The sequence below is a fragment of the Apus apus genome, chromosome 7, assembly GCF_020740795.1.
Source record: "Apus apus isolate bApuApu2 chromosome 7, bApuApu2.pri.cur, whole genome shotgun sequence".
In the NCBI taxonomy this organism is placed as follows: domain Eukaryota; kingdom Metazoa; phylum Chordata; class Aves; order Apodiformes; family Apodidae; genus Apus; species Apus apus.
Window position 1 is genome coordinate 16,671,105 of NC_067288.1, and position 17,687 is coordinate 16,688,791.

General features: G+C 44.1%; 1 protein-coding gene across 2 annotated transcripts in view; it reads left to right on the forward strand.

The window, feature by feature from the left end:
* The window catches only part of DDAH1 (dimethylarginine dimethylaminohydrolase 1), a 59,339-nt gene that overhangs the window by 2,214 nt on the left and 39,438 nt on the right, over nt 1–17,687 (forward strand). The gene's annotated exons all lie outside the window — the stretch shown is intronic.

Genomic DNA, 17,687 nt, shown 5'->3' on the forward strand with positions numbered 1-17,687 from the left:
GTTTTAAACAATAATTAGATGCTATTTCCTGGCATGCACAAAAATTAAAAATAATTGTGCTGCGGGGTATTCATATGGTAACAATTTATTATTGAATTACATGGCTTTTTGTCAGTTTAAGAAGAATACAAAATCTATTCTGTTTATATTCTGAGTTTTTAAACTTGGTTTATGCCTGCTGGTCCTAAGACCAGGTTTTTTATTGATCAGCACTCCCGATTTTGTATGAACTAGTAACTCAGAAGCGATTGGAAATAAAGCCTGAACATATTAATTTTTTACTAGAAGCAACAGATTTTTTTCTTTTTGTGGATGACTTGCTCAGGCACAGTCATGAATCAGGAGAGAAGGCTTTGAAGCATGATTTGCACCTTATTCATTTTCTTGAATGAGGGAGCAACCTCTCCCCTGGGTTTGTCAAGTATAAAAAGAAAATAATTGAACAAACATCCTTTTAAAGCTATGACAATGCATGACAGTGTAGTGTTTGAATATGTAACTCCTAATTATTGATAACAATTCTTCCTTATGGAAACATAATTACAGTAGTGCTTTGCAGAGGGGGGTAGAAGATGCTCAGTTCTACAAGGTGATACCTGGCTGCTTCTGGTCCCTCTTTCCCTCTGAGGAATCCATCTCATGGGCTGGTCCCACCTTTCCTGGCATGGTGACTGTGAGCCTGCTTTGTTTAGCTAGTGAGTCTGCTTTGTTTGTAGTTAGTGACCACTGTGTCATTTTGAAACCTTCAGCTGGTCAAGGCTCTAGAAAGCAGAAATGTGAACATGACTACTTTGCCCAGAGCTCTGTATGCTGCTGTGGAGGGCTTGGCAATGTGCCATGGACATCTTGGCAAGCATCTAGAGAACCTTGCTTTCATAAAGAGCCCTCCAAGAAGCAGTAGTGTTTCTTGTAGCTTCCTAAGAGGGTGTTTCCTATTGCAGCCAGAGTTTCTCTACTCTTGTTGCCTCTCTGGAGGCACCAGGTGCAGGTGCTCATGCTGTCTAGGCTCTGAGGCCTGTGGCCACCCTGAGCTGAGGGTTCCCAGTGCTTGCTCCTGACCCTCCTGTTCATCCTGGTAGGTGGCTGTCAGCAGCCTCCCGAGGTGTTTTCTGAGGTTTATGTTCAGTCTTCGAATTCCCCATTGAGACAATTCCTAGAGGCTAGTGGTAAGTGAAGTTACTGTGGGATGTAGCTTGGCATCTGCCCTGTTAAATGTCTTTATTGATGACTGGGAGGAGATAGGAGCATCTGTATCAAGGTGTCAACAGCCCTAAACTGGGATGATGGGGGCAAGGGTGAGAGGCAATACCCATGAGGTCTGGGCAGCTGTTCAGGTGGATCTTGCCAGTCTGAAGGAAGGGGCTGACCCATGGGAACCTTCTGGAATTGGATGGGGACAAATACAAAGTCCTGTCCCAGAGAAGAAGGTGGGACTTGAGTCAGTTGGGGACAGTTCTGCAGAAAACCCCCTTGGAGGGTCTGATGGGCATGACAGTAGCCATGATCCAGCAGCATGTCCCTGCAGTAAAGGTGGCCAGCGGGATCCTGGGCTTTATTAACAAGAGCAGAACCTGTAGACTGACAGAAGTGAATACCCTCTCTGCTGGGCACTCACAAACTGCATTTTATCAAGAACATGGAGCCAAGCTGTTAAGTCATGTGACAGGAGGGCAAGAGACAACAGATTGATGCATGAGGTTGTAATGGGGTGTGAGGATGAGGAGTAGTGACAACCAAGCAGTGGAACAAGGGCCTGGAGAAGCTGTGCAGTTAATCATTCCTGGAGTTTTTTAAGACCCAGCTGGATAAAGCTGGTTCTTATAGCTGGTCTTGACTTGAGTGGGAGGTTGGCCTAGAAACCTCCTGAGGTCCCTTGCAACCTGAATTATTCTGTTTGCATGAAACTTGCTTTATGTTAGGATACATGGAGTCAGGCAGCTGTCAATTGAACTGCCATGAAATCTACACTGTCAAGACAGTGGACAGTCATTAGATGTGAATGACTTCAGCTCTGATGGATCTACTACAAAATCAGGGATTGAAGCCCTGTGAAACCACTTTGTTCATGCTGCCTCTGAAAGACTGTACTCCTATGTCAGCTGGCTTGGTTGGCCTGGTATGAAAGTGAGCCAAGGCTGGTGTTGCACATTGTCACTTTTGTCATCAGCTGGATGATAGAGTGGGGAAACAGGGTGGATGCATTTATGAGCAGCACCAGTTTCTCAAAGTGCAATCTCTTATGAATATTTTAGCACTACAGTTGGCTTGTGCTTAGCTTAACTCGGTTAACGTAAAGTCCAACTCTGAGCATGTACTCCTGATATGAGCCTCCCTGTGAGGCAGGACTCAGCCAGGCTTGTCTTGCTGATCTCTTAGGTGTTTGATGGACTTCTGTACAGAGCATGCAGGAGCAGTGGAGGCAGAAAGGGATGAGGGAAACAGGATTGTAGGGTACCATTTCTGAAATTACTAGAGGTAGAGCTTGTGTCCAGGAAACCTGCCAAGAGGCGCATGGTGGGTCAGGCTGATTAAAGTTGAAGGGCACAGGGGGCTGCCAAGGTGTGTCTCAAAGACAACTGCCTGGTTGAATATGCAGCTGGAACAGTGCTGTTTCAGGTGTGTTGTGCCTCCTGGTAGACTGTCTGCCAGATGTGTGAACTGAGCAGTCCTGTCTCCATCTCTGCTTTTTCATGCTACTTAAAATCCATAATGTAATATTTAGGAAGTGATGTGGTGTGTTCTTTCACTGACTAGACTCCTTATTAAGACAGCTTTTCATCAATTACTGTAACACTTTATGCAGCAAGCAAATTTCTGCAGTAGTTTGTAATAGCATTGATTGAGCTTTCAAGCTTTATAAATGCTATTTCTTACCCCTGGGTTCTTTACTGGTAGTCTGTCTGGTACAAAACAAAATCTGGGGTTATGTCTGTTCTTGCTTCACGTTATTGTAGGAAGAAAAGAGTTTAATTCAATTTGGTTGTGTTCAGTTAGTACTGGGAAAGCCCAGTATTTTTTCAGGAAAGTAGAAAAATTAGTCATGCATTTAATTATATGCTTGCAAGAGTCAAACTTATTTCAAAGCAGTATGTTTCTGTGTTATCAACTTCTGAGCTTATTTTAAAATACATGGTTTCTGGGGAGTTTTGGATTTGGTAGAAAGGTAGAGGCTTTTGAAGCAAGCCAGAGGTAGATCACTAATGCAGATAAGCTAATGTTTTGTTTAGCTGTGTGCAGTCACCAATGTGCTTCGTGTTCAAGTTGAGTAACTCCAATGGAAATGTTGTGATTGCTGATCAGATTGCCAGTTGCAGCACCTTTTGTTCCAGCAGTATGTTCTCAGTTGTTTATTCCTCTAGTATAAACTCTTCACATCTCCTTCTGAATACAAAAGGGTTAGTTGCTGAGAAGAGCTTTCATCAGCACAGTGCACTTACTGCCTAACTTGTCTTAATGTGCTTGGCATAGCACAAAACAGCATTTCCACCATTTCTGTGCTTATGCAGGCAGATGGCAACCCAAAAACTCAGCATAGTGTGCCCATAGTGATCTGGCCTCTTCTCAGCTGCTACACAGAGAAGGGAGAAAAGCTGGTGCTGGGAAAGCTTCAGGAGATGCTGCAGAGAAGATGACTGATTCTCTCCTTGATTGTTGAGAAGAAACTTCCACCCAGGAGTATTGCTGTTCTCCACTTCCCCAAGACCCACTGGGAACCTCTTGTGGGGCAGCATTCCTGTGGTGTAGGAGTATAGACAGTTTTTCAGCAGTGCGGGCAGGGGATGAGCAGCAAAGGGGTATGTTTGTCAAATCCCATCCTCTCAACAGGCCTTGGAGAAGTCTCCTACTTGCCTTTTGAGCATCTCTGGGTAGCTCTTCATTAATCTGCTTGCTAGGTGATAGGGCTTTGACCACAGTAGTGCTTCTGCAGAGGTTCCAGGTGTGCTGGGCCAGATAACTGACTGCTCAGTGCTGAGCACCTTCACCTGCTCAGCTGCCACCCCTCTTCCACAGCTTCAGCTAGGTTATGCAGCTGTTGGTGAACTAGAGCTTACACCCTGTGCTGGACAAAAAGAGTTAAGTAATACTGCATAGCTACTGTGAAATATGAGACACTTCCTCCACTCCTCAGTGCATCTGGGTAGTTTTGTAGGATAATTATGTATGTTGCAAAATTATAGAAATGCTAGGTTCAGGAGAAACAGATTCAAGCCTCTTCTAGCTCTAGAGCTTAAGTAGTTCGGGGGGGGTTATTTTATAGCACATGGTAGTACAAAACAACCTGTATTTGCTGACTAATCACTTAAACTAAGCACCTCTTTGGACAACTGGTAAATGTCGGTCTCATTTCTGTGGAGCACTTGCACTAGAGAGGCAAGATATGAAACATTTTATTACCAGATTAAATAGTTCCTTAAACTGTCATAACAAATTCTGGAGATCTTGTACATTTGTACTGACCCCTTTTTATGTCCTTATTGTGCTTTACCCTTGATGTTACAGACTAACTTTGCTGTTCTTCCTAGGAAGCTTATGGTAGAAAGTACGAGGGTTGTCACTGTGACATTGCTTAGGGCTTAAAACAGCAGGTGAATAAACATGGACAAAAACTTTATGTGAAGGTTGACCCAAAAACTAGGAATGGCATTAGGTGCCTTTCCACTCTCTTGTCAGGTTGGTTTTTCTTTGATACCTTTCTCATTCTATACAAAGGTGTGTGCATGCTCCTTTAGCCTGTCCTCTTCTCCATCTCTCAGTCTAACCTCAGAAGTAGAGTGAAGGTGTGCAAGATATTGTTAGTGTGTGATTTTTGATTATACTGAAAACAAGTTGAGAAGTGCAAGTCAGACTTCAGATAAGACATATTGCAGAATCACAGAGCAGTCAGAGTTGGAAGGGACCTCTAGAGATCATCTAGTCCAACTCCCCTGCTAAAGCAGTATTGCCAGAGCACATTACTCAGGGCTGCATCCAGGCAGTCCTGAATATCTCCAGAGAATGTCTCCATAACCTCCCTGGGCAGCCTGTTTCAGTGCTCTGTCACCCTCATAGTAAAGAAGATTTTCCTCATATTTAAACAGAACTTCCTATGTTCCAGCTTGTGCCCATTGCCCCTTGTCCTGTCACTGGGAACTACTGAAGAGTCTGGCTCCATCCTCCTTGCACCCACCCTTAGATACTTAAAGGCATTAATAAGGTCTCCCCTCAGCCTTCTCCAGGCTAAAGAGTCCCAGCTCTCTCAGCCTTTCCTCATAAGGGAGAAGCTTCAATCCCCCAAACATCTTTGTTGCCCTCCGCTGGACTCTCTTTAGTAGTTCCCTGTCTCTCTTGTACTGGGGAGCCCAGAACTGCAGGCAGTATTCCAGATGTGGCCTCACCAGGGCAGAGGAGAGGGGGAGAATGACCTCTCTCGACCTACTGGCCACACTCTTCCTTATGCACCCCAGGATTCCATTGGCCCTCTTGGTGGTAAGGGCACATTGCTGGCTCATGGGTAATTTACTGTCTACCAGAATTCCCAGATCCTTCTCCTCAGAACTGCTTTCCAGCAGGTCCACCCCTAACCTATGAATATAGGGGTGCATGGGGTTCTTCCTCCCCAGGTGCAGGACCCTATACTTCCCCTTGTTGGTTCTTTGCTGAGCTCTCCATCCTCTCAAGGCCATGCTGGATGACAGCCCAGCCTTTTGCAGTGTCAGCCACCCCTCCCAGTTTGGTATCATCAGCAAACTTGCTGAGGGTACACTCTGTCCCATCGTCCAGGTCACTGATGAATTTGTTGAACAAGACTGGATCGAGTATTGACCTCTGGGGACACCACTGGCTGCAGGCTTCCAACTCAACCCTGCTCCATTAATCACAACCCTTTGAGTTCTGTCACACAGCCAGCTCTCGGTGCACCTCACTGTCCACTCATCTAGCTCGCATTCCTAATGAGGATGTTATGGGAGACAGTGTCAAAAGCCTTGCTGAAGTCAAGGTAGATGACATCTGCTGCTCTCCCCTCATCCATCCAACCAGTTATGTCATCATATAGGGCTAGCAGATTGGTCAAGCATGATTTACCCTTGGTAAATGCACATTGACCACTCCCAATAACTTCCTGTTTTTCAGTGTTTTTTAAAGATGACATCCAGAATGAGTTGCTCCATCACCTTCCCAGGGACAGAGGTGAGACTAACCAGCCTGTAGATCCTTGCATCCTCCTCTTGCCCTTTCTGAAGACTGGAGAGATATTTGCCTTCTTCCAGTCCTCAGACACCCCTCCCGTTTTCCATGGCCTTTCAAAGAAGATGTAGAATGTCCCAGCAATAACATCTGCCAGCTCTCTCAGCAATTGTGTGTGCATCCCATCAGGGCCCATGAACTTAAGGATGTCCAGTTTGGCAAAGTGGTCTTTAACCTGGTCCTCCTCGACTGAGGAATGTCTTCCTTTTTCCGGACCGTTCCCCTTGCCTCCAGGGTCTGGGATTCATGAGGGACAACTTTAGCAGCCAAGACTGAAGCAAAGAAGGCGTTCAGTAACTCTGCCTTCTCTGTGTCTTCCACCACTAGGGCACCCACCTCTTTCATCAGTGGGCCTACATTTTCCCTAGTCTTCCTTTTTCTATTGATATACTGGCATACTTGAGTTTTTATGTGGATTTTGGTTCTTTTGCAGAGCAATTGGCAGAACCAAGTATTCTTGCACAGCACAGTCTCACTTGGAGGCATTCTCCAGAAGCAAACAGGTGATGTCCATTGAAGGGTACAGAAAGCAATGAAGTAACTCTTGTCACAATCTGCATCAGTGGTTTTTTGATATTTCATTAACTTTCATTTTCAGTGTTTTAATATTAGCATAGAAATTAACTGGAAAGCACCCCATAGAAGATAAAAGCTTTTCAAACAGTACTTAAGATTGCTCTTAAACAGTATTGAGAAGGACAGTATCAGAACCCGAATCAGACCTGTATCAGGAGCCTAAGCAGTGGTGGTGTCAGTAGATGTGAGAAGGGATGTTTCAGCCTCCTGAAGCAGACTATTTCAAAAGGAGTTTGAGTTGTTTCTGTGGCTCTGCCCCTTCTGTCTGCTTTGTAGTTTAAGCGCTACCTTATAGTTTAGATAGGTGGGTCTCTGGTCTTAAAGTTCATTGCTGGTTTAGCTCTGACCCTGCATTCACAGGGCTGACACTTCGGGTGAACTGTATTTTTTCATTTTCAATTTTGCTTCTGTGATCACAGATTAATGAAAATGTTAGGAAGTAGCTTTAGTCAGATCAATATAAGCAGACTGTGTTCATTGTAATTGGTTTCTATCTATAGAACTGTAAAGCAATCTTTAAGAACAGTCTAGGAGAAGCTTGGGTTTCATGCTTTTCTAGCAGAGGCAGTATTTAAACCTTGTTATTAAATTGTGAGGTCAAGTTTTTCAGCAATATCAATGTTGCTGACCAGATGATTAAAAAAAGCAGTACCCAAATTAAATGCCTGTTTTTAATCTCCTTGGACACTGATTGTTATTGTGCAAGCCTGATGTCCGCTTTTGTACCATGTTAATCACTTTAGCAGTGATAAATAGCCCCTGGTAAGCTTACAGTTCAGTGCAAATGCAAGTGATTAAAGGTTCCAAGTAACTAAGCATTTCCTCAGAAAAGAGCCTTTTCTGCTACTCTGACTTAAACATATTACTTGGAGCTGCCTTGCTCCTGCCCCAAGAGATTTCTGCCCAGGCTTTCAAATGGAACCTAAATCTTTTTCTTTGGTAACTGCCCCACTAAAAAGTATTGTAAAAACTAGTTTGCCACCTGCTGGAATTTGTTTTGAGATTCAAAGGTGGGTTTGTGATATCCCCAATGTAGTCTGTCTGGTAGATTTTTTTAATCCTCTGCTCCCTACAAGCCTAGAACACACTACACCCTCTGCAGAAGAGGACTGGTATGCAGACTGCAGTACTGTCTTGCTCCTTATGGGATCTGATGGCACCTCCAGCGAATGTCAGAGCAGAGTGTGAGATGCAGAAATGCTTCTGCATTCTCTGCTCTGAGACACTCCAGTATGGAGAGCAGGGTCCCCATCTGAGGCTTCCTGTGCTGTGCCAAAGGAACAAGCAGCAGCTGCTCCCAGTGCTGTGCCAGAATGCACAGAAGCAGCACATATCTTCATTTTCTCTTCTCTGACTCCCACACGCTTCCACTTGCAAACCCACCTCCAGTCCCATGTCTTTCCACCTGGGCCCCTTTCTTGCCTTCCATGTCTCCAGATTGGCCTCCCTGCAGACCATGGGCTGTAATGCTGCTGTACTTTCCATGGGAAGATCAGAAGCTGGGATGGCATTTCCAGTGTCATCTCTGACATCTTCAGGGCTATGCGGTGGTCGAGGCCCAGTGCAGCTGTGTGCTTGTTACAGTGTGTGGAGGTGCCTGTCACTTCATTAAAGTTCTCTAAACTTGATTAATTTCCTTTTCCACTAACCTCTTCAGTAGTCTGTGTATTACAGATTTATATAGCAAACCAGTAATGCCTCTGAGCAGTGTGATGCCAGGTCTTTTAACTGACATGGACCTTTTGTTGTAAATTACGGTCTTGAGAAAAGACATGCAATGCTCATTTCAAGGTCCTTTATTTTCTAGGAAGAGACATGTCTTGTTTTTACACAATGTTGTTTGTTTAGCAGTGTATATAACCCTGGAGAATACATTCCTTCATCTCTTATTCCCATTATCTTTTAAATGTTCAGGTTTTTTTGCAGGCCCTTCTGACAGTTGACTTTGGGACAGTACTTCCCACATCCTGGTGCCAAGTTGATGGTGCTGACTTGTTGCCCCAGCGCTGCATCTTGCCAAGCTTCCTCCAGTTCTAGGGTTCTGATTATTTTATAAAAAACTACTAATGCTGCATATAAAAACATCATGATTCCCTTGATGCTGATCCAAGAATATGAGTGAGCTCTGGCAGGGCAGGCTGGTTCATTGTGAAACATAGATACTTAGGACAAGAAACATAAGAGGCAGAGGCAAGAACCCCTGATTTGTTACTGTTTCTCCCAAAACCACATTTGATTATCAAGGTCAATTGTGTCCTTAACAAACTCACTGCCTCCAATTGTCCCTCTTGGTGAGGTGACAAGGGCATGCAACTCTTCAGCAAGCATGACTAGTCTAAACACGGACTTGTAATTTAAAAATAATAACATGCAGACTTTAGTCAAGTTTATGGTGTGAGAGCTTTAAGATAGTGTTTTGCACTATCTTAAAAATAATTGTGATAAGTTGTTTCTGGAAGGTTTACATATGTTAATGGTAAAGGAACTGGCTATCCACCTGTGACTGGATACAACTGAAGTTATCTGGCCAGATGAAACAGTCTGTCTCAGCTCAGTTTCAGTTGGCTATTGTAGCAAACTGAAATAAGACTACCACATATTTGGACACTCTTGGCAGTGCTTTGATTGATTGATTTTGCATTTCTCATTTCTCTTTCTGAGGCTTAGTGTAAGAACTGAGAGGGAAGCCGAATCCTGTACCTGTCAGGGTGATCTTGCAGGACAAGAATCCAGCCTGTGCATATGTCTTTTCAGTATGGTTGATGTCCTTTAAGTCACAGACCAGAAGGCATGGAGCTGGTCATCTCTGTGGAAACCCAGGCTAGAAAGGCAAGTGTTTTAGAGATAGATCTAGTTTTTGACCTGCTCTCAGAAATAGAAAGCTATGACTTTTAAAACACTTTGAGTTTAGCAGTGAATTCCGGACCATGCTGCTCTGTAAAGGTGAAACATTTACCAGTCCTACAGCAGTTAATTTTGCAAACAGTAGGAGTACTTTGGAGAGTGCCACCTATTCACATACCTGAGTGTGTCTGTCATCACTGTGCTTAAAACAGTAAAAGTGATGAGTCTCAAGTATTGTGTTCTTCCAGCACTACCCAGAGGAGGGTTTATGTGGCTGTTGCCAGTCACTGGGTATCCACAGAAGTTTAATGCACTAGTTCATGGCTTGGTATCTGGTACAAGCCTTTGATGGGAATACAAGTACCAGTGCCTGTGCTAGTGAAGCGTAGTAGCAAGAGCTGAAGTGAGCAATGATGCTGAGAGACAAATAGAAACAGATAGAAATGAGATATTGATGGAGGAGGATATGAACTGGATCCCTGTATTTTTCCAGCTAACGCTGAAGTCTCCTACAAGTTTGCCTGTTCTTTCTGCATGGTGATACAGGGTGACTCCTGTAACTATGTGTATTCAGAAACTTCCAATTATGGTGCTTCCCTGGAGCAGAGCATGTTAAAGGAGAAGGAGGTAGCACAGGGTTTTGAGAGACCCTTTTCCATGTGACTCTTGGGTGCAGCAGCTCAAAATGTGTTCAAAGAACAACTGGTTTTACCATAGTTTGTAGAAGAAACTGGGCAGATACTACCCTGCTGTTGGTTTCACTGATTTTTGTCCAATAGTTCTTGGTCCCTTTGATCTTAACTGGTTTTAAGGAAGCAGACTGTCTAAAAAGGTAAAACCCCACCAATGCAGGAAAAGTAGTCAGGGCAGAAGTCAGGGTAGAAGAGACATTAGCTGTCAAAGCTGGGTGGGGGGCAACCCAAGTCCATGGAGCGGAGAACCCTTGTCAGCACTTTGTGTATTGTGCTGGATGCCATGTCTTCATTGATGCTGGCAAGTTGAACTGTGAAATTCCAGTCCGTATGAAATGAATGTTCAGTAGTGCCATACAGCGCTTCTATGACTCTTAAAGCATTTATTTCTTTTAATCCTCCTCTTGTTCTGTGATGTGACCTTACTGTCACACAGTAAAACAACCAGCTTACCTTGACCACATGTCAGTGCTTAGGTCTGGCTTAGGACAGTCCCTTCAGGTGAGCATTTCCAGAACTCTTTTATGTGCTATATAGCTCTAGTGTTGCTAAAAGACCATTTTTTTGACTGCTTAAATTGATTATTCATCTGGACCTGAAATGCTGTGTGAGGTTCTGGTTACCCATTCTGGAAATGCAGTGTAAGCAGAAAAAGTAGGGGTGGCTGAGAAGACCTTGCTGCAGTGTAGAACTGCTTCTGTATGAAATGATACAAATTAGATAAATGCCTTCAGCTCAGAGTTATTTTGGGCAGGGGAGGGGGAAATAGGGGAGCTCTACAGTGTCACAAATGGTACAGAGAAAATGAGCTGGGAATGATAGTATGAAACTTGATGACATCCAGAGAAATACCCAGGCAGCAAATTGAAGGAGAAGGAAGTACTTTGTCATGCAATGCACAACTGAACTGTCAGAGTCGTTGCCAGGATGTTGTGGGGTCCAGAAGTACAGCTGGATGTCAACTAATGAAGGAGATATCCATCAATAGCTGTTTAACACTTTGATCCAGATGCAATATCTGGCTTTGGAGGTATGTACACTGCTTCTTACAAGAAGCTGGGGAAAATATACCAGAGACAGCAGCACTCTATACTTGGCCTCTTTCTGTTTTTCTTTCCTTAAGCTGCCAGAACTGACTGCTGTTGGAGTCAGGCTCCTTGGATATACAGGTCTGCATGACCCACTTAAGCTGTTCATCTATTATGAATAAGCTGTAATACCGATAGCTCTTTAGCAGACTAATAATGAGTCACTTGCTGTGATCCTGAAGGTCATGAGTTATCCAGGGATTGCCATTTGGGAGGCAGCTGTCCTTTCTTAACCATTCAGAGATCTTGCCCATGTGTCTGTCCCACCAGGCAAGGGGAAGCTGTGTTCAAGCTTCATCAGGTAGCCTGATGGCATAAGATGGGCCATCACTAGCACCAGAAATAGGTGCTCTGAGGTCAGCTGTTGATTTGTTTTTTTTCTTCCCTGCCTCAGTGTATGTCCTAGAAGAGATAGAAGAAAATTGAATGATTCAACCATGAAGAGAGTTAGATATTTTATATCAACACTATAAAAGGATTTTTCTTTCCCCCCCTTAGCAAGGCAGATTAACCCTAAGAAACAGTGCACACTTTGTAAAGCAGAGATTTCTCATTAGGAAATGTTGTTTCTAGCTTTTCCACATCAGCTGTGAAAACATGCCACCATCCAAACTTTGCAAAATTATTCTTAGAAAGACCTAGCAATGAATATTTGGCACACAGATGTATGATATAATGAGAGCCAGGCTTAATGTTATGGAAGAGCGTGTCCTAGAAGAGCCTTTGCAGAAAGGTACCGTGGGGAGGACAGTCTCTCGAGGGCCCTAGAGTCTGTTTTTGTGGGACACTTGATGGCAGTCAGTTTGTGCTGTGGACAGTCTGAATAGCCTGATATAGACAGAGTGAGCCTGAAAATACCAACATCAGGGATAAGAAATAGTTGTTGATTTCCAGAGCTCAAGGAGCCTTTTGGAAAAGGTGCTGTGCTTTTCTGCCCTTGCACCACTGCTTCACAGCTAATCGAATCACTAAAAATTTATACAGCAGAACTGCAAATAGCAGACACAGGAACCACTTCTAGGTGGGTTTGATGAATGGCAGGCTGCCAGGAGTGGTATTCGTCTTGTTATCTGAGGTAAAGCCACGAGCAGCCTGAAAGCCATTTTTAACAGGAGAGCATCAAGCCAGCCATGCTGGCCCATTGCACAGGGCTGGCTGGAGAGCTTTCACAGGAACTGGCATGGCCAGGGTTGGATTGTAAGCACTCCTCTGTGCTCACATTTCCAAAAATTCTCCCAGCTGTCAGCCCTTTGCATGAAAGCATGTTGTGGACCCATGGCATGGATGATGGCCTGATCAAATAGGAGCTATGGCAGCCTGAGTCCTGTCAGTGTTATAGCGTGTTGGGCAAGGAAGAAAGGTACTTGAGCTGCATCTCTTTGCTTTGGTGCAGGTTGCTTGGCTGCAGTAATGCTCCCAGTAGGATTGTCTGACCCAGTACCTGGAGCTATGAGTCTTCTGCAGCCCCAGTTGCTGTGGCACCATGTCCTGGCCAAGCAGGATGACTGGAGAGTAGCAAAAGTAAATCCCAGGGAAGGTGAAACTAATACAAAACGGAGTGACTGCTATCCAGGCTCTGACAAAGGCAGCTGAGTTTGTGGTACCAGTGGAAAAATACTGCAGTGACTGTCCTCTGCTAGCCGTGAGCATGTCCTGTCCCTCCTGAAGCTTGCTGTTTCTTGTCCAGGCTTTGATATTTCCCAAGCATGGCTTTATCTTTCTCATTTCTTCATCCTCAGGGGAACCTTGGCACAGATGTCAGCAGCCACCAGAAACTGCCAAAAGCTTTTGTGCAGTTGAAATGTGCTCTGTCCACATTTCATCTTAAGGACTAAAGCACTACTTGTAATTCTGCACCAGGCTTCTCTGATTTTAACCTAGTTTCCACTTTGCTTAGTTTCCTTACCCTCTTCACAGTGTTGCTGTGCACAACTGGAAGCCTAATCTTCCTAGGGAGCCCCTAAAGATCTGCCAGCCCTCCAGTGTGCAGCAGCATTCCCAAAACTTTTTAAGAACATTTTTTATTTCTCCAGGATAAACAAAGGGCTGCTAATAAAACAGTGTGTAAGGTCTTATTCAGGTCTATATTAATCCTGAGAGCATATCTAAAAACAATGCCCTGCTTTGCATTCCTGAAAGGTCTCTGCATACCTACATCTGCCATGAAGTGTTATGCTGGCAAAAAAGCTGGAGTTCATTGGAGTGGTATGAAAAGTACTGAAAACCCATTTTAATTTTACTAGCCTTACAAAATACATATTGACAGCTATGTTAAATATGTAAACATACAGAATGGACTGCAGCCTTGGTGCTAGCAGGAAGCATCCAGTATGGGAGGCGACCTAGAGGTGTGCATTGGAGAAGTGCAAGTGTTGGCTGCCTGCTCTAAAGTTGGTAGGACTGGAGCAGGGAGGAGTGTTGGGTAGCTGGATGTAGATCTAGCTGACTGCTTCAGTCTAGGAAGGAGTGAAGGGATGAAGACAGGCAATTGCTGTGCATGTGTTATGTTAGGATTCAAGGATAGGGAGTTTTTCTTTTAAGTTTAGGGCTTGTGCCTGTGGCGCAAGTATGTAAGTCACTGGGGCTCAATCCTGTAGGGTTCCAGTGCTTAATCAGTCTTATTAGTTTAAAGCACTTAAATTCTTGTCTGCTGTGAGTCTGCTTACTTACCATCTCTAAGCTGATCTCATGATCATGTTTTTCAGTAGTGGAGAGTCTGATGTAATCTTAACATTTGTCAAGATGATACGGCTTGAGCTTTAAAGTGCTTTTTAGCCTTAAAGATTGACTATGAGATTTTAGACTGTAGTGTGGTACCCACAAAAGTGTGTGGCTAGTAGCACAATTGAACTTCCATGTATAGTAACACTAAATACTGTATGTAGCAATATTAAATATATCCTGCAATGAGTTTTAAGAACAAGCTAAATCCACATGGAGTGTGGATCTTTAAAGAATGCTTAATATCTGTGCCTTGTTTTCTGCATGCTCCTCCAGGGATGGGAAAGCTGTTTCTTCATTGTTAATGAATAAAGCATCTGACATGCCCTCCTGTATGTGTTGACTGCTCTAGTGATGCAATTTTCTGTAGGTTTGTCCCTTTATACCTCATTTTAGCTTTTTGGGAAGGTGCTCCTGAGGAGCTGAGGATGAGGAGATGGGTGCCATTGGTGCCAGCTTCCCCTTACCCTGCCTGCAGCAAGGCATTACCCCCAGCCCTGCACAGACACTGGCACAGATGATAACTCCTGTAGATGAGATCAGCAGCAGAATCTTTTTTTAAGTATTTTAACATGTCTGAATAATGGCTCACACCATGGTATGTGTCCTTTGACCCCTGGCCAAAGCCCTAAATGGGAAGTACAGGCACAGTGTCTCTGAAAGACAGGCTCTTTTCCATTGAGCTTATGTGTGATTCAGGAGCCAAATGCAACTACAGACACTTGTAATGAGAAGTTTGGGCTTCTGCTTCTAAACTCATCCTTAAAACCTGAGCTGCCTATATCCTAGGAGTGGGACTTTTATTTTTCACAAGAGATATTCTTACCCCAACTTCCACTGCTTTTGCTGCTGTAAGAAAGCGAAGTATAAAGCAAAGGAGTGTGCCATCACACACAGGAGGTGGGGAACAAGTTTGAAAGTATCTTAAGCTATGACTGCTGCTTGTGTCAGCACAGGCTGTAGGAAGCTGCATTTCCAGTGAACAGCTAGAGGAACATCTCAGGGTCACCCCTGAAAGGAGCCAGGACTCTCCATGGCATCCAGCCATGGGTGTGTGTTCAAGCTCTCCTACAAGGTGAGACTTGGCATGAGGAGAGGGGATTTGTCTGAGTGCATCTGTAAGTGGCCCAAAATCTGAATTTCCTTCCCAATCTGATCTCTCAGTGGGAGTTGTATTAACCCAGCAATGATGCCTTGAAAGATTCTCCCTGAAGTAGAGGTTTGAGCTGTAGCAGCCTACAAGTGTCTGAAGTGTTTACGGTGAGACATTAGTCACCCTCAGAAATGGCCTTGTCCAGCTGTTGTGCAGTCTTGCAGGGTAATTCAGTCAAAGAGACCACAAAACATGGGAAACTCTGGGTTCCTCAGTCATCATGAGTTGCACTTTAAAGAAGATGCATGAAAGATCTGTATGTCTTGCCTGAGGCTCCAACACAGTTTTCACCAGCTAGGTGAAAGAGGTGATAGGAATGCTTGATGGAAGTACCCCGAGGCTCATGGAAAACATAATTCGGTGTACTTGGAGGGTCAAGTAGTTTGTTCTTTCCATGACACTTACGACTTTGCAGTAAACTGCTCTGACACCCTACTGTGGTGGTGTCTTACCAAGCTGTTTTCTGGGAAGCAAATTCTTTGGTGATACCTTCAGCACTGTAGTTTCCAAATTCAGCTAATCCCAGTGGAAGCAGTCTTTTAGTGTGGAAGCCAACCAGACACCCACAGCAGCAGAGAGAAGAGCTGAGTTATTTTAAAATTCTAAAATTTAAGAAGTGGGGGTTTTTTAACTTGCATTCCTGGGTCTTGGCCTGAACAAGGAGTGGAGGTGCCAAAATACCGCGAGAGCGTCTGTTGTTGCAGTATGTCTGGCTGAACCAGAAGCAGGAAATTCTTGCGAGAGCCTGTCTCATGAGATTGCCAGCCAGCTCCGAGCCTTGCCGGTTGCTCTTGAGTGTGAGCTGGTGAGGTGGGAATGTGGTTGAGAGAGAAATATTTGAAGGTGGGTAAAATGTTTCAGTAGAAGTGATAGCAGAAATATGTGTGTGAGGTGTGGGAATGGTTTTGTGTTTTGAACATAAAAGCCAGAAGTGAATACACAAAGCAAACTTGAATCACCCTCCTTTCAGTAGAGGAGGAAATAGGGAAAACTCCCTGTATGGGTTGAGTGCTTCTCTGCCAGAGCTGTTCTGCCTCTATGCTCTGCTTTTGGGTCTCCCTCTGGTTTGAAGGATGCCAAACCCAGCCCTCTGCTTCTTAACACCATTTTTAAAACTCGTAGGTCAAGAATTTTTCCATACCCTAGGCTAGACTCCATTCTAAAACTTTCCATGTTATGTGCGGAGCTGCCTTGGCAGGAGCAGGGATGCAGGCGCTGCAGTAGGAGCCCTGGTGCTTTAACCCCCCTGTCCAGTAGACTTATTCCACCTTGGCTCCATTTCAAGACTATTTAAAAGGCTGTAGCCAGGCTATGCTGCCGTTTTCAGCGTTATTGCTCCTGGTGGAGCTGTAACAGTGGGAAGCTTTAGCGGAAAAGGACATAATGGAAACTGATTAGAAAAGTGGATAAAGTCTTGGGGTAAAATAAAGGATTGCCTGAAGTAGGGGAAGAAGGGGGAAGGTGAGGCCTTAAAAGGCATATATTCAATCATAGCAAGGCAGGAAATAGCTTTAGGATAGTTTTTTCTTTGGCCCATTCATAACCTGTTTTGTACCTCATTAACTTTCTGTTAGTGCTTTTTTCTTCTGAAATCCAGGGTAGCTTGTTCCCACTGAAGTCAATGTGAAGAATCATTCAGCACCAAGCATGTGAATCTGCTTGTGCAGATTAAACAAGAGAAGCTCCCAGTGTTGCTTTCATTCTGAAGGGATGAGAAGCACATTGAGGATGTGCTGATGATGCATGCTTTGTTTGCTCCATTTCCGTGGAGCTACAATAAGCTTCCCAGAGCTGCCTTTTCCAGGACCATTGCACCATTTTTCTGTAATACATTGAACATGCAAATGCCAACCCCTGTGAAACCAGTTGCGCTCTTGCTACTGGTTGCATTAAACCTGTTAGGTTGTTAGAAGTCCCTGATTTATGAAGGAATTGCCATGAAAGCTGCACGGCTTAAAATGTGCCTGGTTGTTTTAAGATCTTGAAGATTTTTCTTTCAGCTGTTCCCCGCTTACCTAATAAATGCTGGTTTGGAGAACTGTTGTTTTGCAGTGCTAAAATTGGATTCCAGGTATTTTAAACTGTGCTCCATTATATCTTTTAGGAAAGACAGCTGGGGTTTTGTCTTGCTGATGAAGCCTAATTTGAATTACTTTCCTCATCAAGCCCATTTAATTAAAGATTCATTATATTCTCTATAGTGAGCAGCAAAAATGCAGAAGTGTCCCCTGGGCAGCCAGCTGCTGAAAGGGAGGGATTAGCTATGGCAGATAGGATAAGAAGTTGTGGGATTAAAATTCAGCAAGCAAGATGCAGGTTTTTGATACTGGGGGAAAATGGGAGGGATAGTGAAGTGTTAGAATAGGTTACATATGTATCTGGGAGCTT